The sequence below is a fragment of the Orycteropus afer genome, unplaced genomic scaffold (assembly GCF_000298275.1).
Source record: "Orycteropus afer afer isolate SDZICR_OR568_19922 unplaced genomic scaffold, OryAfe1.0 scaffold00239, whole genome shotgun sequence".
Classification (NCBI taxonomy): Eukaryota; Metazoa; Chordata; class Mammalia; order Tubulidentata; family Orycteropodidae; genus Orycteropus; species Orycteropus afer.
In genome coordinates, this window is record NW_006921826.1 from 5,339,489 (window position 1) to 5,363,369 (window position 23,881).

The 23,881-nt window shown below is 38.6% G+C and overlaps 1 protein-coding gene across 1 annotated transcript in view; it reads left to right on the forward strand.

Moving 5' to 3' along the window:
• Positions 1–23,881, forward strand: part of KIF26B (kinesin family member 26B) — a 781,172-nt gene that overhangs the window by 721,011 nt on the left and 36,280 nt on the right. The window lies entirely within an intron of this gene.

Here is a 23,881-nt window from a genome sequence, read left to right on the forward strand (position 1 = left end):
ATTGCAACTCCTGCTCTTTTACAGTTGCCATTTGCTTGATATATCTTTTCCAACCTTTGATTTTTAGTCTATTTTTGTCTTTATCTATAAGGTGTGTCTCTTGTAGGCAGCATATGGATGGGTTTTGTTTTCTTATCCAATCTGCAACTCTCCATCTCTTGAGTGGTGCATTTAATCCATTAACATTCAGTGAAATTATTGACAAGTATGAATTGGTTGCTGTCGTTTTGTTTTCAGTTTTTTCATGGTGTCCCTGGTTTCTTTGTTCCATATTATTGTCTGGGCCGAGCTCATTATGTTTAGGAATCATGTTATCATTTCCTTTGTTGCTATTGTTTTAGTATTTGCTGAATATTTGTGTTTGTCCTCTTTTTTATTGTGATATGAAGATTTATCATTTTTCTTTGAGGTTACCCTGTGATTTATGAGTTTCTCCCCAAGTTTGGAATAGTCCCTTCTCTCTTGCAACTCTCTTGACTTCCTCACCATTTCAAATTTCTGTAATTACACAATATTTTCCCTCTTTTGGGTTTGTAGTTGTCCTCATTTGCCAATTGAAGTGTCTGGTTCCCTGTTTAGAATCTTGTACGTTGTTTTACTTTAGATATGTCCATAGCTGTGGTTTCTGGGTTATGCCATCTTGTGTATTAATGGTCGATTGTTATTTGCTATTTTTGGTTCTCTGTTCAAAGGACACCGTTTAGTATCTCTTGTAAGGTTGGTCTGGTTTTAACAAATTCGCTTAGTTTCTGCTTATCTGGAAATCTCCTAATTCCACCATCATATTTGAGGGACAGTTTTGCCAAGTATATAATTCTTGGTTGAAAATTGTTCTCTTTCAGGGTTTTATATGTACCATCTCATTGCCTTCTTGCTTGCATGGTTTCTGCTAAGAAATCAGAGCTTATTCTTACTGGTTGTCCTTTGTAAGTAACTTTTTAAGTTTCCCGTGCTGCTTTCAGGATTCTGTCTTTGTCTTTGGTTTTGATGAGTTTGATGATGATATATGCCTTGGTGACTTTCTTGTGGGGTCTATCCTGTTTGGGGTTCATTGGACTTTCCAAGTGGATATATTCTCATTTTTCATCATATCAGGGAAGTTCTCTTCCAACAAATCTTGGACAATTTTCTCAGTGGTTTTATTTTTCTCTTCCTGTTATGGGATTCCAATGACACGTAGGTTATTCCTTTTGATGGTATCCTACATGATCCTTAGGCTTTCTTCATTTTGTTTTGATCTTTTTTCTGATTGATCCCTTTACAATGAAGTATTCAGGTATTTGTCTTCAATCTCATTAATTCTTTCTTCCATTGCATCAATTCTACTCCTTTGTCCTGCCAATGTGTTATCTATTTCTGAAAATTTAGTATTAATCTTCTGGATTTCTATCTGTAGATGTTGAATTATTTCTATTTTTTCATTTATTTTGTCATTTTGTTCTTATATTTTCTTCCCAAATTCTTCTAGGCATTTGTCTGTGTTTTCCTTGATCTGTCTCTCAATCCTTTGAAGATGTTGTTGTTGTTGTTATTGTTATGTGCTGTCAAGTCGGACCCAACTCACAGCGACCCCTCTTTGGGTTTCCAATATCTGAACATAATTCTTTCAAACTCCTTATCAGAGAGTTCCAATGCTGTTTCTTCCTCAGGGATGTGTTCTGGGTCTGTATCCTGCGCCCATGTTTCTACCACTTTATCTTGCTTCTTTGTGTGGACTGTGATGGTCTGTTGTCTCCAAGACATTGTGACATTGTTGTATTTAGATTTCTGTTAACTGTCTGTGAAGAGCAGCTTAGGGTGAGTCAGGCTCTTCTTAGTGGTTGTTTATCGTAGGCCTGTTGGTGGAAAAGGATGTGGTGACTCTCCCTCAGTAAGTGAAGCTGCAGGATTTGTGGGTGTAGTTATGTTGTATGGGGACTGTTGCTGTCTCCTACTCAGTTAGACAAAAAATAACAATTGAATAACCATCAAAAAAGTAAAAGCAAATGGACAAAAAACACTCCATGTATTCACACAGGAAGAGTAACCAAAAAAGAGAAAAGGGAAAAAAACAAAAACAAACCAAAACAAAAACCACTGCAATATCTGGAGACACGGCAATAAGAGACAAAAGTAGAGAAGAAGAATAATTAAGAAAAAAATGGGAAAATTTCAAAAAGAAAAACCAAGAACAGGATTACCCACAAGAAAGGGGGGGGAAAAAAATGGAACCAGAAACAGGGCAAAGAAAATAATCTGAAAACTAGAACCTGGGAAGGGAAGAATAAAGAATGATAATAAAAAACAACAAAAGTATCAATAATAGTAGTGGTTTTAAAACAGACAAAAACAAACAAACTAAAAAAAAGACAAAAAAAAAAAAATCTGGGCAGGGCATCCAGGCTCTCTCGGAGCACACAGATTGAAATGGAATGCCTGTCAGCCTAGAAGGTGGGTGGGAGTGAGGGATGGCTTTACCTCTGTTCACCAAGAGGGTATGAGATGTAAGAGTAACAAGAGGAATGTCGCACTTTTTCAGTAGTCCGTGCATCTGGGATGTCTTTGCGCTTCCCAGCAAGCAGAGCCTGTTCTTAAGTCCCTGAAGTCTGGGAGAATGCTGTCACTTTAAATATCCAAAATGGTCAAGCCACTTGTAAACATTCAAAATGGCGGCACCCTCTGGACAGACAAAAGTCCACAGCTCAGCCCGCCTTCCTCTTCGCTGCTGCTTCACCTCTTATGCCCCAGCCTCCAGAGCAGTCCTCTGTGCAGTCCCTGGCTAGCAGGCTGATTTTTAAGTTAATTCTTAGGTTCTATCACCACTCGGCAATATCCAAGCTGTCTGTGCCGTCAGGATCACTGTCAGACCGCAGCTCCGTATATCTCCTTTTTTGATGTTTTCATGCAAATTCTTCTGCTAGTTGGAGTTTACTCCACTTCTATATCCTTCCCTTCAAGGTTCAGGGGTCCAGGATTATCTTCTGTATCTGTGTTAATTGGTTCCCCTTTTCTTTGTTGAAGAGGGTCTGTGTGGTCTTTCTGCCTATTCTGCCATCTTACCGGAACTCCTGTTACCTAGTCATTTTTAAGCAAGGTGTTGTTCAGTTCCCATATATTTGATTTTTGTTCCCCCTTGTTCTTCCTGTTGTTTATTTCTAGTCTTAATAGTGTTGTGGTCAGAGAAGATGCTTTGTATTATTTTGTTATTTTCAAATTTATTGAGGTGATATCTCCTTTTTGCTATTTTGCCCTTCATAGTTTAGCTTATTTGACCTCCCAAATTCTCAAAACTGTCCCCTCATCTCAGCAAGACTTCACAGCTCTTTTTCTTGTGCCCTTCTCTGTTCCCTGGCCTAGAAGCTTTCTCCAGGCAATGAGGTAAGACACTTATAGGGATCTTCTCATTTGTTTCCCTTTTCTCAGGGATTATTCTCTTTGCTGCCTGTTACCCAATGTCTGAAAACCAATTTTTCTTATACATATTTGGTTTTCTGATTGTTTAAGGTTAAAGGTTAAATTCAGTTCCTGCCTTTTCAACATGGCCAGAAGCAGAAATTGATCATTTCTGATAATTTTGTTTGTTTGTTTACTTATTTTATTTCTTCAAACATCTTATTTTACTTAAACATGTCAGTAAACTTTTTGTTGTTTATTTGTAATCTCTGTTTGCAAATCTCATTCTGCCATCTGTTGTTTCTGCTGGCTCTTTCTCATGGTACCTTGCTTCTTTGTTTTTGTCGAGAGTTTACTCATTTCTTTGGCATTTCATTTGTGAGAAATCTTTGAGATTTGGGATAAAAATGCTTTGCTTTAGAGATAATTTGTATTTGCTTCTACTAGATACCTGGGATAACTACCAGTTAAGGATATTACATTCTCATCTTGAAATACTTTGGACCACTCAGATGTTTAAAATTAAAACCACAAACCTACACATAATCCAGCCTGTGGCTGCAAATGCTCAGGATAATTTCTTTCCCTCTGCTCAGTGCCACATTTCAAGACAGTCATCTCTTGTTTACATGAGAGAGGGCAGTTATTGGAAGGGGAGAATTTTCCATTGAAATCCCTGTGTTTGGTAGGCTTTGAGCTTTGTCTTGTTTTTCCCTGCTCCTTAAGGCTACATCAAACTAAGCTGAATATTACCCATTTTGGCAAATGACTACAGTGTGAAAGCAAACTTCAGTGTTCTGCTTACTTTTCTTGGCTTCCTAATTTCACTTACTCTTTTGGCCTAAAAATTCCTTATTCTTTTGCAAGCTCCACAATGTATAATGCTATTTTTAAAAATATCCACAATATTCCATTCCACCTGACAGGAAGATGTTTCTAGATACTTTGGTGCCTACCATATGATACTTTTCTGCAACATACCTGTTATTGGTTTAATTATGTCACAAAAAATTATGTGTGATAAATCTTAACTTGTATTAGAAGTCCTTGCCAGAGCATGAAAGCAAAAAAGGGAAATAAAAGGCATCCAAATTGCCAGAGTAGAAGTAAAACGATCTTTATTTGCAGATTATATGATCTTATACTTAGGAAATCCTAAAGACTAAGTGAGAAAATCACTAGAACTAGTTGAAAGGTTCAACAAAGTGGCAGGACACAAGATCAACATAGAGAAATCATTCGAACTCCTTTACACTAATTAAGAGAACTCTGAAAAGGAAATCAAGACAGTTACATCATTTACAATAATCACCCAAAAGAGGAAATACTTCGGAACAAATCTAACAAGAGACAAAAAAGACCTATACAAAGAAAACTACAAAACGCTATCACAAGAAACCAAAAGAGACATACATAAATGGAAGATTATGTTCCCCTTGTTCCCTTGAGACAACATCAGGAAATGTCAGTACTACCCAGAGCAATCTACGTATATTCAATCCTGATCCAGATACCATCATGTTTCTTTAAAGAGGTGGAAAAACTAATCACCAACTTTATATGGAAAGGAAAGAGATCCTGGGTAAGTAAAGCTCTACTAAAGAACAACAACATAGGAGACCTTACACTCTCTGATCTCAAAACCTACTATTCAGGAACAGTAGTTGAAATAGCCTGGTACTGGTACAACAATGGACACATAGATCAATGATCAGAATTGAGAACCCAGAAATAAATCCATTCACCTATGGACAGTTCATCTTTGACAAATGGCCAAAACTCATGAAATAGGGAAGAGATAGTATCTTAGTTCTCTAGTGCTGCTGTAACAGAAATACCACAAGTGGATGGTTTTAACAAACAAGAATTTATTCTTTTATAGTTCAGGAGGCTAGGAGGCTGATTAGCCCAAGGTTGGCAGGTAAAATGGCACAATCCCAAGATCAGCAGGCAACACAGCAGGCCGCTGGTGCTAGTCCAGTAACAATCCCAAGGTGAGCAGGCAACATAGCCCAAAATGTGCCAAAAAGCTAGAGATGTTTATCAAAGCTTCTCCATAGATACTGGAAGTAGGCCACACCCCAAAGGTAACTTCCCTTCAACCATTTAGCTTCTCCACCATTTAGCAGATTCCACCATGAAGGTAGGTGATTATCATTTCATCCTGGGGAATAATCACATTCAGCTGCCCAGCTACTCAAAACCATGATCCAGCCAAGATGACACACAACCTTAACTACCACCGATGGTCTCTTCGCTAAATGGTGATGGCAAAACTGGATATCCATTTGCAGAAAAATAAGCAGGACAAGTAGCTCACACTATGTACAAAAATGAACTCAAATGTAAAGCCTAAAACCATAAAGAGCATCAAAGAAAAATTAGGGAAAAACTTAGGAGCCCTAATTCAGGGCCTAAATACACTAACAAACTAAAAATGCACAAACATCGGAAGATAAAATAGATAACTAGACCTCCTAAAAATTTGACATTTATGCAAATCAAAAGATTTCACCAAAAGAGTAAAAAGAGAACCCATAGACTAGGGGAAATAAATTTTTTTGTAATGACATATTGTCAAGGGGCTGATCTCTAAAATTTATAGAAACTTCCACAACTTCAACCTTAACAACAAAAAGACAAATAATCCAATTAAAAATTGGGCAGAGGACATCAACAGACACTTCACTAAAGAAGACATTCAGGAATCTAACAAACACATGATGAAATGCTCCTGATCATTAGCAGTTAGAGAGATGCAAATCAAAACAGTGGTCTATCATCTCACTCCAGCATTGATAGCAAAGTTCAAAAACACAGAAAACAATGAATGCTGGTGAGGGTGTGGAGAGACTGGAACCCTCACATGCTATTGATGGGTAAAAAGTTACTACCTTTGTGGAAAACATGATGGCACTTCCTTAAAAAAACTGGAAATAGAAATACCATTTGATTCAGAAATCCCACTATTAGGTGTATATCCTAGGAGCTCTAGTAGCATAGTGCCTAAGGCACTTGACTGCTAACCAGAAGGCTGGCAGTTCAAACCCACCAGCCACTCCTCAGAGGGAAGTTTGGGCAATCTACTTCCGTAATGATACGTCTCAGAAACCCAAGGAGGGGTCGCTATGAGTCAGGTCTGACTCAACAGCACATAATAACAATAACAGGTGTATATCCTAGAAACATAAGAGCCATGACACAAACAGATATATACACATCCATGTTCATTGTGGCACTCTTCCCAACAGCAAAAAGTCTGAAACAACCTAAATGCCCTACTAGGGAGGAATGGATCAATAAACTATGGTACATATGAACAATGGAATACCATGCAATGTTAAATAACAATGATGAATCTGTGAAACATCTCATAATATTAGAGGATATTATGCTGAATGAAATTGATCAATGACAAAAGGACAAATATTATATGAGATGACTATTGTAAAAAGTCAACAAAGATTTCACACACACACAAAAAGAAATATTCTTTAATAGTTAACAGATGGGGTAAACCACTAACTAGAGGGTAGACACATATTAACTTTAGTGAAAAGAAAAAAAAGATTATCGCCAAAAAACCCTGTGTAGCAGTTCCACTCTGTAATGTATGGAGTTGCCATTAATCTCATGTACTCTGCAGTAACTAGCAACAACCACTGCAAAAGAGTAATAAAAATAAATACTCATATATATATACATATATATATACACACATACACACACATATACATATATCAGAGCAAAAAAAAAAGACACTTCTTTGGTTATTTAAACGTTAAAAAAGTAAAATTATCAGAACAGTTATTCCTGGTACACTTTTGTGTATCATTGTCTTAGCCATATCTGTCTCTAATACCATGTTGATGGTGTTTCTTTTAAAAATGTATTTTTTCTAGTATTATGTTACAGCCACAGCATTTTTGTTCCTCATTTACTCTAAATTTCTTACCTGTATATTTATATATATGCATGTATACATTGTGTTGACAGATTAAAATACATACATTTCAATAATTACACCTTCTATTTTTCTCAGTAAAATAATCACATTTTGGTTGAAAGTAATTTTGATGTTATGTGTGGCACAACCGATTATAAACTCATTTCAGCAGAATAAGTTTCTCAATTCAGTAAAATATTTTGTGTTGAAGTTTCAGAGCATTATTTGTACAAGTTAGTTTCCAGAACACAATTCAATTTTTAAAAAAACCCGTTGCTGTCAAGTTGATTCTGACTGATAATGACCCTGTAAGACAGAGTCGACAGACTAAGGTTTCCAAAGCTGTAATCTTTATGGAAGCAGACTGTCACATCTTTCTGCTGTGAAGTTGCTGGTCGGTTTGAACTGCTGACCTTTGAGTTAAAGCTGAGGGCTTAACCACTGAACAATTACAGATTTAAAAATTTAATCTTTTATATGGTTTGAACTCTCATCATATAATATTCATTTAATTGGTTCCTTGCTTTTGCAGGGATATATTTCAGTATCTTCCTGTTGGTGAATTTTGTTTTTAGTAATTGCAATTCATTAAAAGCTGCAAGGCTGAGGTTTTTGTGTTGCATTGGTTGCATAATTGATAACGAAGTTACAGTTTATTTGCAACAAAATACAATGAAAATATAAACTTTTTTCCAGAATTTCAAGATGTGTTTGTAGGACACTTAGATTAATTTAGAAAGAAGTTAAAAACTATCTGATATCAGCAATTTCATATCACTCAAGCTAGTTTCTTAGATTCTCAAACAGTTCTCAAATCCAATTGATGACAGACAGCAAAGAAAGAAACAGCATACACCCATGCTAAAATCATCTTTTTAGTTCAATATCAGGTTCATTACAAAATTTTGTAGTTCAGCCTCAAATTTGTATGTCTCTGTGTGTACACACAGAAACACATACATATACATTTATATATATATATATATATATATATATATATATAAAATATATGCAGATAAAAATATTTATAAATGTTAAGAGCTATAGTGTCTACTTCTCTGAGTAGACACATAAATGTGTTTGAGCGTAGTCATGAGTTATGTATGTACCACAACCAATTACAAGTGCATTTCAACGTAATAAGTTTCTCAATTTAGCAAGACCATTGTGTCTTAAAGTGTGAATTCTGTTCACTGCACATATTTCACACATTAGTAGATGAGATCATTGAAGTACAAAATGAAGGTTTATCCAACTCTTTCTAGATCATTTTAATAATAAAAGCCTTAATAATAATATTTTGTTTAAAAACAATGAAAAATCAGGACAAAATGTACCAGATAGGATACAGGATAGTAGTCATAAACCAAGTCAGTTATAGGCAAACCAGGACATGTGTTCCACCTCATTAAAAGCCCCATAGAACATAGATAGACATGTATGCTGAACAGGAATGAGAAGGCAAATAGGACTAAATATATGAATATATATATATGTTTGATAGAAGGTATTTCTACATATATGCTTATATGTGCTTCAAATATATCTAAGATATAATGGAGCATACAGGGGACAAAGTTATGAAAACTTCTTAGCCATAACCAAACATCTTGAGGGAATGAGTCATTGGACATGGGGTCTCTGGACCATAGTCTCAGGGGACTCAAAGGTCAATTGACATAACACAGTCCACAAAGACAATGTTCTATATCCTACTTTGGTGAGTATCTACTGGGGTCTTAAAATCTTCAGGATTGTCCGTGTGCTTGAGTATGTTGTTGTGGCCACTAGGCAACTGTTGGTCTCTTCCTGTCTGAAGCAAAGAAGAGTGAAGAAAATCAAAGGTGCAAGGATACAATTAGTCCGAAGGACTAATGGACCACACAAAACCCAACATCTCTATGACCCTGAGATCAGAACAACTAGATGATACCCAACTACCACTGCTAACTGCTCTGAAAGGAATCACAATAGAAGGTCTTGGATAGAGTGGGAGAAAAATGTGAAACAAAACTCAAAAGGGATAAAAGAAAGCCTGGCTTACTGGTCTGATAGAGACTGGTGGAACCCCCAAGACTATGGCCCTTAGACACTCTTCAAGCTTGAAACTTAACTCACACCTGTGGCTCAACTTTCAGCCAAACAATAGACAAGCCTATAAGGTGAACAGTGACACCAGGGAGGTATTCACTCCTTAGAACAACCAATCATATGAGATCACAATGGCAGCATTTGTCCAGGGATAAAAGCTTACAAGGCAGGAAGGGGTAGGAAAGAAGGACAAATGAAAACAGTAAACACAGGGAGGAAGTGGAAGGAATGCTGTTATGAGGATTGCAATCAATGTCACAAATCAAAATATGTATGAATTGTTGAATCAAAAACCAGTTTTCCGTGTAAAGTTTACCCAAATCACAATAAAAAGTTAAAAATGTAGACTTTAAAAAGAAAAAACTCTGAGTTCCAGTTCTCAATAGAGAATAAGGAAATGAAAAATAAAAACAAACACTATATAGAACATAAAGTCTATGTAGGGATACACGTCATCACATTTTTCTTTGTAATCCCAGGGCTGGCAGAGGATCTCCTTAGATTCTAGGTTCTTAACACATGCTTGTTGAATGAAATAATCCCAAATAATGTGTTTGTTTGAATTAAGCTTTTTGTGTGGAAATGCAAGGAGCTCTGGTGGCATGGTGCCTAAGGCATTTGAGTGCCAACCGGAAAGTTTGTAGTTCAAACCTATCAGCCACCTTCCCACCTGTGGAAGGAAGACTAGGCAATCTACTTCCATAAAGATGCACTGCTTCGGAAACCCAATGAGGGTTGCTGTGCATTGGAATCGACTTGAGGCAGTGAGTTTGTTTGTTGGTTGGTTGGTGTATAAGTGCAAAGAAATGAGAAAGAGCAGTTCCAGGCTTTGTCACAAGATCCTTTGAAATACAATCACCCAAGTGTCTCTTCCTCTGCTTAGGCTGACTACAAGCAGCGATGATCCCTTGTTGCTTTTTTAGGGACATCTTTTCCGCATGCCAAAGATATTTAATTTGACTGTACAAACTGACTTTATCAGCCTTCTTAACCCAAGCACACTGATGGAACCAAATGGCTTTGCTCTTCAGAACATTTATATCAATAAAATTGGAGACCTGGCGTAGGAAGACACTCACAGCTTACACACTGACCTGACTTGACATGGCCAGAGCCTTGACCTCAAGTAGGTGACATCTGGTGCTTCTGTTTCTTTTTGGGGACCATTGTTGTACATTTTCCTCAAGAGGGCCTGATGGACCTCAGTGTAAGTCTCTTTCTTATGACCTACTCTTGGAGACTGTGAACTGGGCAGACTTGAGTAGGCTATGCTTTGTCTGTATAACACTTTGGGTGGCTGAAAGTGTCTCTCTGTCATTGCATAGGAAAGACTGTGAACCTTGGATAGAAAACTTGTTCTAGCCCCAGGCAATGGCTATTCTGACGATAGCTTCTATGAGGAAAAAGAAATGATGCTATAGAAATTGTGGAGTTAGGAAGTTTGGGGGAGACTTCTTTTCAAGGAGAGGTTGTTAATTGTTGAGTCAGCTCCAACTCATGGTGACCCATATACAACAGAATAAATTGTTGCCTGTCCTGCACCATCTTCAGGATTGTTGGTATGCTTGAATATGTTGTTGTGCAATTTGAGTGTTTTCCAACCTAGGAGGCTTATCCCCCAGCACTACATTAGGCAATATTCTGCTGTGTTTCATAGAGTTTTCATTAGCCAATTTTAAAAAATCAATCACCAGTTCTTTCTTCTGAATTTGTCTTAGTCTGCAAGCTCCACTGAAACTTACCCATCATGGGTGACTCTGCTGGTATTTAAAATATCCATGACATAGCTTCCAGCATCATAACATTACAAAAGCCACTACAGTACAACAAACTGACAGGTGGGATAGAAAGATATCCATTGTTTATTTAAATATTTAGAGAAAGTCAACTCTATGCTGGACACTGTGTTAGGTCTTGTTGTTGTTGTTGTTGTTATTTGCCATTGAGTCGGCCCCAACTCCTAGCGACCCCTCCTTGGGCTTCTGAGGCAGTTATCACTACGGAAGTAGGATTGCCCAACCTTCCTTCCGAGGAGTGGCTGGTGGGTTTGAACCTCCAGCCCCCTGGTTAGCAGTCAAGTGCCTTAGGCACTATGCTACCAGAGCTCCTGTGTTAGGTCTTAGATATGCAGAAAGAAATGATCTCTGCCCAAGCTGTACAGTTTTCCAAATAGTAGGCATCATTAGTGGTATTTGGACCATCTATCCAGCCCATTCATTGCCTTTCACAGCACTTTGGGAAAGCACTGAGATATTTTAAAATTAAAAAACAAAAAAGTACCAAAGAAGTGGTATAAGGAAGATGAGATTAGTTCCTTGTTTTTAAGCTTTATGTCCCTGGCAGGACTTAGAGAAACAGTCTAGTTAAGGATCATGCAGGGTTAACAGTGATTTTTCTCTGAACTCAAATTACATTTATCTCATGTAAGATATGAATAGGATTTGTTATAAAACTATTTTATGAACTTAAAATGTACAAAAGTTATGCAACAATAGCCTATTCCTTTTATTCCAAACAAAATAAACAAAACTCTAGTATTTTAAAAGAAATATGTAATTCCTACATGTCATTCTCCATTAAAATTTCATGGACTCTCCCATAAGTCATTAAATGTATGAATTGAAGTCTCTGTGTAGCATCTTTTCTCTGACTTGTACCAGTAATAGAAACCATTCTTAAACTTAATTCCCTTTTAATTCTTTCCAATTACCAAGTACTGTTCTTTGTACCAAGAGCCAATCCAGTTGGTACATTTTGTGAAGACTGTGGGTCATATTTCTTTAAACCACACATGATACCCAGAAGGCATTCTAACAGAGTTGCCCTCATGACTCTGCTTAGAGTTGGTTCTACTTGATTTCAAAAGAAGTTTATCCCTGGGCAGTCTGTGGCACATGTGTTTGACAAAAGTCTTTCAAGTTTTCCCTAGCTGGTGAAGGGCTAGTCGTCTACTGTAATAGGGACCATCTTGGACAAGTGTCTTCAGCACAAATAGTACAGGCAATCCTTGATCACCCTCACTGGTGAGCACATCAGAAAAAATCAAATATTGGAAGGCTTTTGAATCAGAGATGCCAAAAAATATTAGTTAAAAACTAAGACTAATGGAGTCATTGCTTAGGGATCATGAATTTTCTGGTAATGGTGGTGGAAAATTTAGAAAAGGGTAGTAGTGATGGTTGTACAACATGATGAACATAACCAATGTCAGTGAATTGTACATGAGTGTTGAATTGGTAAATTTTTGTTATATATATTTTTACTACACATGCAAAAAAATCCTTAAAAATATTTAAAACACCCTAAATATTTTACCTAAATATGAAAAGGAAAATAATGCCCAAGGACCCAAGTCACAGGGAGCTACTAAACCTGTCAGGATTTGCTTTTTTCTCTCTCTTAATGATTAGTGGATTTGTACTAGACTTGGAAGAATTTCCATAAAGATGAAAGTGAAGGGAATTCCAGGCTGAAAGCCTGAGATAAAGATGGATATAGGACAGTGTGTTAGACTGGGTTCTCTAGAGAAACAAAAACCAGTAAAGCTTATATATATGTATATATATAGAGAAATTTATCTTAGGAAAATGGCTCACACACTTATAGAAGCTGGCAAGTCCAAAGTTCCTGGATCACATGTCAAGCTGGAGGCTTTTCCTGGCTCTTGCAACCACAGGGGCTGAAGAGCTCAAGGCTGGCAGGCAGTACACCGGCTGTTGACTCCAACGAATGACGAATCCAAGATCTCCAGGCCGAATGGTGAACTGTTCACTCACGGACAGTTGTAGGCAGCACAACAGAATCCCGAACCACAGAAGAATGTCCCTCTTCCCTGGATGTCCTTGGATATACTGGAAGCAGGCCACACCCTAGGGAAACTCCCTTTCAACAGATTGGCCACTCAGAACATAGTCATCTGATCCCATCATGGGAACAATCACACCACAACAGCTCAAACCACACAGAATTGTGGTCCAGCCAAGTTGACACACAGCTCCAACTATCACAGTCAGGCACAAAAATCCACAACTTTTTCAAGGTGTTGTGAGTAGTGTGGTCTCCCAAAGGCCACAGTGCAGAGGGAGCAGCCAATATTCTGCAGCTACCTTCTCACCGTGTTTTCCAGCTCCAGGTCCAAAGACACCCATTCATCTTTATTGTTGCACTATATGCAAGAGGCAGGAGTCCTTCCAGACTGTCACTGAAGGAACAAGTGGATTGGAACCATGGTCATACCAATTTGCAGCCCATCATGGAAGAATGAAGCCCCTGTCTCAGTGGCAGTGGCACTCCACTAGGCCTCCTAGAACCTTTCCATTATCCCCAATGAGTCCTGAGAAGGCCCTTGGTTAGGTTGAGAGGGTAGGGGTGAGAGGAAGGGTGGAAACAGCTCATCCTGACCTGGACAATTAGAGTCCAGTTTTGAGCTCCACACTGCTGACTTGAAAGGCCCTTACAAAAAGAGATGTGAGCGTGAGTTTACAGAAAGGAGCACATTTTATCATCTAATCCATTTTCCCCAAGAACTGACCTGAATCCTTCCCAAAAGGATGATATTATTGTACCATTGACCTCACAAAATGAGCCAGTTTTTATCACTTCTCTCAGAAGGTTATCCAATAACACAGGAAGCATCCACTGATACACAGTCTGATTGAGCAGAGAGAGATTCAATCTCCCCGGCTATTGTGTGCACAAGATCAGAACAGAATCAAGTGAATGCAACTGAAATAACTGCTCGTATTTACATTTTCTTTGTTTATTTTATTTTCATAGTGAGAAATCCTGGAATTGGCTAAAACAAACTGTGGGTACTGGAAATAGTTATAACTGTAATCCAGTACAGCCATCAAGCCTAGACTCTTTGTCTCATCCTACTTAACCTCTTTTTATACTTTCAGAACAATGTGGCAGGAGTGGGGCTCACCTGGGTTTCCAGAGCTGGAAGATAGAAGCCCCACAATTCATCCAGTACCCACATCTCTGTCGTCCTAGGGTTTTGCTTATACGGTGGATGAAAAAAGTAGATGAACCCTTCCAGATGTTTTCCTGCCCCCCCCCCCCCCCTTTTTTTTTTTTTTGTAAACACATTTCTTTTGAAAGAACTCTAAACACACTTGCAGATTTTCAAAGCCCAGATTCTACATCGTTCTAATGTCAACCCTGAAGGGAGATCACAGACTCAGCTCTAGAAAGAAGCCTCCATCAAAATGCCACATCAAACATGAGCTTCATGTGTGTTTCTTACCTGAAACAAACATTAACACTCATGGAAACTGCATAGTAATGTTCTAAAAATGTAAGCTTATCACTAAGAAGACACAGGAGGTTGCGAGATGATGTAGTGAAAAGGCAGTAGGAAGGATTTGAGAGAAGTCACTAGACAAGAACAGGACTAAAATAAAATGAAAAAGTCATTCATTTGCTAAAAAATTCTGTTTATGACCTTCATTTTCTTTCATTTTGAGAAATCTTTAAAAACCCATGGGGGAGGACAGCAGAAATTGGGGAAGGGGCTCTGGGTTACCATGATAACATGAATGTAGACTCTGTCTCCATGACCCTTCAGTCTCTAACCCCCCTTCTGGGTTACTACAGAAGTCCCTGACATTAGGATTAATACAATATGTATTCCTAAACCTAAGGATGATTTAAAGTTGAAGAACAGCAGAGTTTCTAAATAGTGCAATGAGCTCATCTCTGTTCAAAAGATACCTAATGGTTATAATGTAACATAATTGAGATATTTCCTTACCTTTCCTCCAATAAAACTGTCATAAGCCACTGCAAATACTCTATGAAAAGTGACAAGGCTATAGAAATGTCTATTGCAAAGCATCGATAATTAAGGATAATGGTTTGGGCCAAATAAATTTTTAAAAGGAAGTAAAACTTCACATAATGTGAAAAATGTTAGAGTAGCATTTTATAATCTGAATTGCTGTAATAATATAAACATAATTATTATTCCTAATCTGATCCTGCAGGTAGATTAAATAATGAGTATGCATCTATTACAGACCAGCCTGCATGTTCAGTAAGTGCAGAGGGTCTTGTTATTGAATCATTCAATATCCTTTTATATCATCTTGAACTTCATTGTTGTTGTTGTTGTTGTTATGTGCCGTCGAGTCAGATCTGACTCATAGCGACCCCTCCTTGGGTTTCCGAGGCAGTATCACTACGGAAGTAGGATTGCCCAACCTTCCTTCCGAGGAGTGGCTAGTGGGTTTGAACCGTCAGCCGTCTGGTTAGCAGTCAAGTGCCTTAGCCACTATGCTACCAGAGCTCCCTGAACTTCATTAGCATTAACAATTTTTGCCAGCCTGTTGATTGAGGGAAAACCTGTGGACCTATTATTTTCCACTACTCTACAAAATGTAGTGAATTACCTTCTAAGTTACTGTTTTTGTTTTGTTTTTCATCAAATGGATGATATTCTTAGCTCCTGATGAGTCTAAGCTAAATACAAATAAATAGGAAATACATACAAATCATGTATTTGATAAGAACCTAATATCCAAAATATATAAAGAGCTCTTACAACTCAACAACAAAAGATAACTCAATTTAAAAATGGGCAAAGGACTTAAATAGACATTTCTCCAAAGACGATGATATACAAATGGCCATTAAGCACATGAAAAGATGCTTAGTATCATTAGCCATTAACTCTGCCTCATTGCTCTCAAGTCCATTCTGACTCATGGCAACCCTATGACAGACAGAATAGAACGCTTGCATAGAGTTTCATAGGCTGTAATCTTTATGAAAGTGAATTGCCATATCTTTCTTTTATAGAGAGACTTATGAGTTTGAACCACCAGTCTTTTGGTTAATAGCCAAGCACTTAACCACTGCACCACTAGGGCTCCTTTCATTAGTCATTAGGGAAATGCAAATCAAAACCACAATGAGGTAATACTGCACATCTAGTAGGACTACTATAATACAATAATTTTTTCAAAAACAAAGGCAAAAAATAAATAAATAAAAATAAATTATCATGGTTTATAACCAAAAAAAAAAAAAAAAGGGCAAATGGGAACCTTCATAAACCATTGCTGGAGATGTAAGTGGTTCAGCCATTGTGAACAAACAATTTGGCAGGTACTCAAAAAGTTAAACTTAGAATTACCATGTGACCCAGCAATTCCATTCCTAGCTATATACCCAAAAGAACTGAAAACAAGGACCCAAACAGATACTTGCACATCAGTGTTCATTGCAGCATTTTTCACAGTGGCCAAAAGGTGAAAACAACTCAAATATCCATCAATGGATTAATGAATGGTGATATATACATATAATGGAGTAGTATTCGGCCATAAAAAAAATGAAGTATTAATACATGCTACAACATCCTTCAAAATGGTATGCTAAAGGAAAGAAGCCAGACACAAAAGAGCAAATATTGTATGATCCCATTTTTATGAAATGTCCAGAATAGATAAATCCATGGAGATGGAATGCAGATTGTTGGTTGCCAGGGGCTGGGAGGAAGGGGAATGAGAAAAACTGTTCAATGTTTAAGGGTTTTATCTGGAGGGATGGAAATGTTTTGGAAGTAGAGGTGATAGTTGCACAACATTGTGTATGAACTAAATGCCATTGAATTGTTCCTTTTAAAATGATTAATTTTATGTTAAGTGCATTTCACCTCAATAAATTATTTTTTAATGTAGTACCTTTTCCCTCTGTCCTTAAGCTATTAAATCATAAACATTGACTGAGTACTGTAAAGAAAGGTCAGAATAAAAGAACAGCTCCTGTCCTCAAGGTTTTTGAGATCTTGATGAGAAGAATTAAGACAAGTCTAAGCAAAGAGGAAGTGCTAAGCTGTGCGGTAGAAGGAAAAAGCTTAGAATGAACTTGGCTCACCAGCCATATTTTAAGAGCAATGGAAGGAACATGTAATGTTCTTAAGTGAGAACGCTTATGGAGGACATGATGTGGTGGTTAGCTGTCATCAACCATACCCCCAACTCATCGCATCCCCATGTATAATGGAACAAAATGCCCCATAGTCCTGTGCCATCCCCATGATCAGATCTACTGACTGATTTTCTTCCTATTTCACTCTGGAAGCTTCACTGAAACCTGTTCAGCATCATGGCAATACACAAGCCTCCACTGACAGGTGGTGGCTGCACATGAGTTACGTTGGCTGGGAATCAAACCCCGGCCTTTCACCATGGAAGGAGAGAATTTTACCGTTGACCCACTGTTGCCTCATAATAAAAGGTTGTGATTATTAGTGTCTTTAAAAATGTGATGGGCCAGTGCTCATGGGTTAGAAGGTATAAAAAAAGATTTAAGTTCCATATAAGGAAGAGCTTTCTAATAATTGAGGTAATTCAAAAATATTACACAGGCTGCCCTGGGAGATGGTAAGTTCTTAGTCATTAAAAATTCTCAGGCAGAAAGCAGATCACCTGCTATAATGGCAGTTCTTTTATTAGGAAATGCAGTGACCCCTTAGAATCCTTTCAACCCTAATACTCTATGGTTCTAAAATATTTCTCAACCTTGGCTCAGAATTGTATCCTGGAATTAGTGGGTTTTCTGAATTATGATTCTTACATGAATTACCTTTAACATTTCTGATGCTGGGTACTTCGTCCTTGGAATGAATGTATATTTTCCTGAGTGGAACTTAGATTTAAAGTATCTAGAGTAATTCAGATTCTACTAATTCCAGGTGGCCAATAATTTAGATGGGCTGATGTTTTTCCTTGCTCTGGATAAGAAGGAATGAGTTGTTAAGCAACTGAATAGTGTAAAGCAGTTTTCATGGAACATATTTAATTTATATAAGTGAACTTACATTTTATAACCACTTTAGTCATTACAAGTGAGTCTTGTTAAATGCCATTGAAGCAGATTGGTTAGGATTTTAACTTGAAACCTTCTGGTAGCTATAAATTCAAGTTACATCATATGCTTCTCTTAAAATATTCTGTTCAGACTCTTCACTGTTTACAGCTGGTCTTTCCCACAAAGTAGGCTGAATTAATGTGAATTTTATTTATTCAGATTAATAGATCACTGATATCCAGGATCAAATGGATTGGTATAGCCCAAATTTCCTTAGATCTCACCTTCCTATGTGTATAGTAATAAACAATTTCAGTCAGAACTCAGATTTCATTGACTCTAGCTCATACCTGCAATGTAATACCTCTAGCTTGTGTAAACAGTCTTTCCATCCAGTTATTTTCTAATATTCCTCAGGGAATATTGTATTGTATTGTACTGTATTGTATTGTATTGTATTGTATTGTATTTTATATTATGGGAGCTATGGTAACATAGTACCTAAGGCACTTGACTGCTAACCAGAAAGCTGGTGGTTCAAACCCACCAGTCACTCCTTGGAAGGAAGATGGGGCAATCTACTTCCGTAGTGATACTGCCTCAGCAACCCAAGGAGGGGTCACTATGAGTTGGGTCCAGCTCAACGGCACATAACAACAACAACAACAGCAAACATATTATATTATATTATCCTACTGGGAGTGACTACTGTTTCACCAAGAACTACAGGTTTCATTGGGGGACTGTCACTTCCCTCCTGCTTCCTGTGGGTACTGCCGCCAAATGCCATCATGATACCAGTCCTAGATGACCAGGATGATGTGGGGAAGAAGACAACTCCTATGTATTACCCTGCATCAGAAAGACCAAAACCCATTATCGTCAAGTTGACTTCAACTCATGGCAACCCCATGTGTGCTCCACAGGGTTTTCAACAACCAGCTCTTTGCTGTTCATTCCATCCTGCATCAGAGGCATCTCAAAATGCTGCTGTTTGCAACCTTAGGATCAATGGTATTTAATAAAAGAGCTCCTCTTAAATAGACCAATTAGAATAACCTCGTCTACTCTTTTGATGGTTAATTTCAGGATCTCCACCGAGAGGTGGTCTTAGAATAAGCAATGCATTAATTCATTAACAGGTGGCATATTGGTTGGATCAAAGAGACTGCCCCTTTAGGCAGGAGTGAATGGTCTCTGGAGAGTCCTCTTCTAAGCCCTTTCCTGAAGAGAGAATTCACCATCTCCCACACTGCTAAGTGACAGTTCTTGCAGAGGTACCACTAACACACCTGCTGGACACTGCGAGCTATTTTCTCCCAGTAATATTGTTAATACTTTATTATATAAGCCAGAGTCACCCTCGTTAGAAGACTTGGAAAGCAGGCTTCTCTATCAAAGTCATCAACGTTAGGCATTCACCTTCCAGCATCTCGCCGAAGAGACCTGTTTATGCCACTTGCAGGTCTGAAACAGAGCAGCAAGCACTTTAATTTCTTGTACCTCTCCTTTTGCAAATGCCATTAAAGTAGCTTGGCCTGTTTCTCAGTACCAGAAAGCAGCTCTGGAGAGTCAGCTCCAGAGAGTTAACTCTGACTCATGGTGACCCCATGTGTGTCAGAATAGAACTGCTCCATAGGGTTTTTATGCTGAGTTTTTGGAAATTACCAGGCCTTTCTTCTGAGGTGCCTTTGGGTGGGCTCAAACCTCCAACATGCTAAATTAGCAGCTAAAAGTACATTAATTGTTTATACCACCCAGGGACTCTCCAGTTCCAGAGACCAGGTAATTCATACCCTAAAATATCAGTATCATTGGTGGTAACATTACTGAGAAAAGGCCTCTCCCACAGAGCTGATGGCTTTCCTAGAGGGAAGGTGGTACAAAGTGTTCCCACAAAGGTATGAATGTTCATCAAGCAATCAGGAACATGGAGGTCATCAAATCCCTTAAAAATAGAATTAAGAGAAGTACTTTTCACCCTGTAGATGTGCATGCTTGCGTGTGTGTGTGTATGTGTGTGTTTCAAACTATTACAACCCAACAGTGTCACAAATAAAGACACTTGCTTGGAGCCTAGAAGACAAATATACAAGGAACCCATCACCCAGTGAGGCTGATGACTCAATCTGTTCTTGCACAACTCTCTTTCTTATAAGGGGTCATGGACTACATGGATGCTGCACATCTTGGCTAAGAGTGTAGATGCTGTGCACCTTGGCCTTAAATGCTGGTGTCTCGGGGCCTGGTCCCTGGCATGTTAGGCTTGGCCTCAGGAGGTTACCAGTGACTCTTTAGGGGACAAAAGAGAAGAGTTGTTCACAGAGCATCACCATGAGTTGCCATCAAGTTGATCTCAACTCATAGTAACACTGTGTGTTTCATACTGGAACTGTGCTCCATGGAGTTTTCATGGCTATGACCTTGCAGAAACAAATTGCCAAGCCTTTCTTTTGGGCATTTGAACCTCCAACCTTTCAGTTATCACTCATGCAGTGATTTCAGGTTCATAGACCAATAATATATGAGAGAGAGGGTGCATAGTGCCATTTGAATGGCCAAAAAATACTTCAAGGTCATGATTTTATCCTGTCTCTTGTCTTTCTGTGGAGGGTCAGAAAAAAAGAAGACCATCAACAATATGGATTGACACAGGGCTGCAATGATGGGCTCAGGCACAACAAGAAATGTGAGGATGGTGCAGGACTGGGCAGTGTTTTATTCTGTTGCCCATAGAGTCTCTGTGAGTTGGGACTGACTCCATGGCACTTAACAACAGCTTGTTTTGCTTCCTTTGCATTCTGTCTTCCTTCTCTCTCCACTGCCTCCTCCAGGGAGTAGGTTGTTGGGTGCAGGGGCCAAGGGCTTGGTTACAGGACTAGCAGATCAGAACTCTTGAAGCCAGCTTGATAGTTGGAAACTCTTTTTTTTTTTTTTTTTTTAATTTTTATTGTGATTTTGCAGAGCAAATTCATTTTCCATACAGTAGTTTGTACACATTTTGATACTTGGAAACTCTTGTCCAGCATTTCAAGCTCTTTACTGGGGGAAGCACAACCTATTCTGATAGTTTACAAGTGAAGTGGCTAGAAAATAGAATAGTTGTTGAAATGTAATGTAGTTGGGTCATATCCTTAAGAATGTGAGTGATAACCAATGTTTACTTGGTATTTGAATATAAATTGTTATCTTGAATTGAATATCCGGCTTGTATAAGAATCCTATGTATGTGATCCCATTCTTGAATATTAGTGGTGTATTGTTTTGAAACACACACACACACACACACACACACATACAAACTATTTCTCTATTTTCTAAAGAAAGCATGGCTGTGTGGGCCGGGGGGTACATGTGTATGCACGCGTATGATTTATATGCCTGCTTCAGTTGTTGCTGCCCACAGGAATCTTTGTTCTGGAGCTTAATTAGTTTTCTGGATTAACTAAACTCCTATCTTTCAACATATTATTAAGAATTGACATACATAAGAGGTCCAACCTCATCGTGCTTTATTCTGTGACCTAATTGTGTTTGTATTGAAACCAAAACCAAACCAAACTCACTGCCATTGAGTCAGATCCGACTCATAGTGACCCCTCCTTGGGTTTCCGAGGCAGTATCACTATGGAAGTAGATTGCCAAATAGACCCTTGCCTGTTATAGGTAGACATTTAGTTATCTCTTCACAAGAGGCAGGACTTGAAAGAAGGGCAAGCCTGTGGTGCTGTAGTTGGGTTTCCCAAATTTAAGATTCAGAATTCACCTTTTTCTTCTTTCAGAAGGACATGGTCAGTAGGTGCTCTACTTTCTGCCTCCAGAATCCTTTCAATCTCCTCTTGTGAGAAGTTTATTTTAACACTGACTGTGAAAGGCATAGGAGTCCCTGGATGGAGTAAATTGTTAAGCACTCAGCTATTAACTGAAAGATTGGCAGTTCAAACCCATCCAGAGTGCCTCAGAAGAAAGTCTTGGCCATCTTCTTCTGAAAGATCACAGCTATTGAAAATCCTATGGCGCGCAGCTCTACTCCGAAACATAGGGAGTCACCAGGAGTTGAATTCACTCAGCGGCAACTAAGATTTGATTTCTCGGTTTCTAAAAGGCATTGTCGTTTTCTTCTGGAATTACCTGGCCCTCATTGTAGTGTAGCATAGTGGCTAAGACACTTGCCTGCTAACCAGACGGCTGGCGGTTCAAACCCACCAGCCACTCCTCGGAAGGAAGGTTAGGCAATCCTACTTCCGTAGTGATACTGCCTCGGAAACCCAAGGAGGGGTCGCTATGAGTCAGGTTTGACTCGACGGCACATAACAACAACACAACAACATTGTAGTGTGACTCTGAATATTACATTTCATTGGGCAGTCCTGTACCGTTTCGCCAGCTGGGAGGGTTTCCTTTTCTGAGCGTCAGCAAACAACATGCTTCAGATTCCAGACTGCCCTATCAGAAACAGGCTGGGCCATCAGAGTTTTGCCAGATATTTGGAAGATGTAAAGCAAATAGGGTTCTTTTTCTATCCACTGTTGCTTCCCAGAGAGGAGAACTATAGCCAAGGAGAGAGGGTTGCAGTAACTGCAGAGTGCTGGGTGTTCAGCAGTAGGATAGATGCAGTGATGGTGGAAACACCCCCCTCAAACTTCAGGAGTCTTTCTTATCTTGTGCTGTTATAGGTTTGTTCTACTGCCATTAGTTTTTATCAAATGATATCCTAACATGTGTTTACGTGTTTGCCTCCCTCCCTAGAGAAAAGGCTCCTTGGGAACCGACACTAATCTCCCCTACCTGTGCCTTCACAACACCAGCACAGTGCCTTGTTTAGAGAAGCCACTCAATAAATGCTTCTAGAATGAGCAGCTGCATACATTAAGGAGCTAATTAATTGAGTGAATGCGAACAGCCTCACAGCCCCTTTGGAAGGATAAGCTCTGCTTCTGCATGAAATATGAAATAGGAAATGATTTGGGCAATCACGTATAGCTCCCAGGGATTCCTAAAGCCTAATGTTTGTTCCTTTTTGCCTGTTTTCATGCCACTGACGTTAGCTCTCCCTCCATGAAAGAGCTGAACTTAAAGAGAGACTACACAGATAACAACTATCAAATTAGAGAGTATTGAATAGGAAGGAAATTAAGACACTTCTTGATTCTCTGGTTGACATTCATTGGCACTGTGCCTAGGATAACAACACATTATTGGAGAGCAGGGGGCAGCAAACTTGTTTCATAGTAAATATTTTTGGTTTTACAGGTCTGTTGTAACTACCCAACTCTGCTGTCTTAGTAGGAAAGCAGCCATAGATGATATGTAAACAAATAGGTGTAGCAGTATTCCAGTAAAACTTCATTTACAAAATCAGGCAGTGGCCTGGATTTGGCCTGCAGACTGTAGTATATTGACTCCTGTTCCAGAGTACTACGTGCTCTTTCATGTATTTTTTAAATTATTAATTTTTTTCATTATCCTGTTCTTTTTCTGTCCTCTTGCTGTATCCAATAAAAAGATTGACTTAATATATAAAACAAGACATTTTCCTAAAAATCATTTTAAAACTTTCATGGACTTGAGGTGAGGGGAAGTAGAATATGTATGTATGAAACGTGGCTACTTGACAGTGTGGCACGGTCTTCCTCGAGACTCCAGTCAGCTCTG